The sequence below is a fragment of the Canis lupus genome, chromosome 3 (genome assembly GCF_048164855.1).
Source record: "Canis lupus baileyi chromosome 3, mCanLup2.hap1, whole genome shotgun sequence".
In the NCBI taxonomy this organism is placed as follows: domain Eukaryota; kingdom Metazoa; phylum Chordata; class Mammalia; order Carnivora; family Canidae; genus Canis; species Canis lupus.
The window spans coordinates 39,246,036-39,247,987 of record NC_132840.1 but is presented as its reverse complement, the minus strand read 5'-3'; the positions used below and the strand labels follow the sequence as shown (position 1 = coordinate 39,247,987).

General features: G+C 47.1%; 1 pseudogene; it reads right to left on the bottom strand.

Moving 5' to 3' along the window:
• Nucleotides 1–1,000: 1,000 nt before the first annotated feature.
• On the bottom strand, nt 1,001–1,743 carry LOC140624762 (bridging integrator 3 pseudogene; annotated as a pseudogene).
• Between the last annotated feature and the right edge of the window lie 209 nt (nt 1,744–1,952).

Sequence of the window (1,952 nt, the reverse complement as noted above, 5' to 3'; positions counted from 1 at the left end):
AAGGGAGTCAAAGTCTTTTAACAGGTCCCCATTTGTGGACACTGACTGCATCCTATGCCACTCTGATTTCAAAAGACCATGGTTAAAGGGTGCTTGCTACCTCAATAACCCAAATGTACCATTGCATTGCACGTACTCAGGGCAGTTGTTTCTCCTGACAGCCATAGGGGGTCTAGAATTTGCCCCAGGAGACCATGTCTACCTGCTCCTGGAGACTTCCTCATGAAAAGCAGCCTCAGTGTATTATTTTGCTAGCACACAACTCACCATTCTGGCTTTTGAGGCCTATGAATTGAACTGTGACATTTTGCGTGGTAGCACATTGACCTGAGTTGAGTCCCAGTTACTGGGGGAAGCTATAACTTGGGATTCTTTCCTGGCCCTGATCTAATGGATAGAAGTGGGCTAACCCAGTCTTTGTCATGCTGGGAGGCTGGAGTGAGGGGCATGTAGGGCTGAAGGACCATAGTTCTACACTCCCTGGGGCAGGCCAACTTCCCAGATTCACACATTCTGGGAAAGAAGGGCTTCTTCCAGGAGGGGTAAAAAAAAAAAAAAAAAAAAAACGAGTCTTCAAAATGGAAAGCAAATGAGGGTCACTGGACTCCCCAGGATGGGCCTTTTGGAGGTAACTATGCAACTTAACTATGTAAGCAAGGCTAAGACCTCAAATGAACTGATAAAACCCATGCCCTTTGAAGGCTGAAAGCTTGCCAGGTTGCACTTTCGGCAGTTCTTTGGAAATAAGAAAGCCCCTGGGTGGGGGGTTACTATACTGCTCACCTGGGTCTACAGGCTCCTGGTATTGGGTGGGGAGAGAGCTACCTGCTTGTGGCTTCTGGTGCCAGGCTCATTGCAAAGGGCTGCTAAGGTAGAGTGGGAGCTGCCTGTCTCCCCAACCTATGGGCTACCAGACTTCCCCCATAGGAGGACTTTGTGCTGAGCTGACACCTGAGCCTATGCTTCGAAAGACTTGAGAGACTAACTTGTGTCCCAGGAGTTAGTCATCAGCCACAGTAGAGGAGGGCTCTGAATTCACTCAATTTGGCCTCATTTTCCTACTCCCACTGCATGTCCAGGTGTCCAGACTGGCCAAGCTGTGGAGTCAAGTCACCAAAGATCTTACACATTTCAGACTGTAATACCACCTGATTGAGACTCACCTTTGAGTCCCTTTAGGGACTCAAAGCTGAGCTGGAATTAATATAGATGACTATTGTAGAACTACAGTATCTTGTGCAGGAGCTGCTTGTTCTTGGCTTCAAAGTCATCCCATGCAGGCCAATGCTCTGCTTGGGCCTGGAGGAGTTTGGCCAGCACTGGCCCTGACTTCTTTTCCTTGAATTTTTCCACCTTGGCCTGCAATCTCCCACAGTCCTACAATGACTGCTCTGCCGTTTCACCGCCGAGAAAGGCTATGGAAGACATTGCCAAACTTTTGTAAGGTTCAATGCTCATTACACATTACAGTCTTTTAGATCTGGTTCACTTTTCCTGATGGAGGGCATCCATCCACTTCATGGCCATGTCCAGGGCTGTCACCAAGTTCAGAAAGTCCTGGTCTTGCTCGCAGAGGGGGATAGAGAATAAGTCCAAGGGTATCTCACGCTTCATGTTCTATAGCCTCTTGCCCTGCTCTCCCAGATGCTGGAGTTTTTCGTATACCCTTTCAAAGTTTCTCCCCACTTTTATGGGGGCAACCTGTCTCTTGGGCTGCCCAGTATCGAAAGGAATACAGCTCATGGTCCTGATTGACCCTGACTTGAGGGTCCTCAGCTGCAATTCAGTCCTCTTTTTATTTTTATTTTTTAAGGACTTGTTGCATTTAGAGTTAAACATTATTCGAGAGATTAAATCAACACAAACATATGTATATTACATACATAGAAAATTCTTGCAGAGGGTTATATTAATGCAGAAGCAGGAGGCTAGGAGCAAGGAAGCATTCTCTC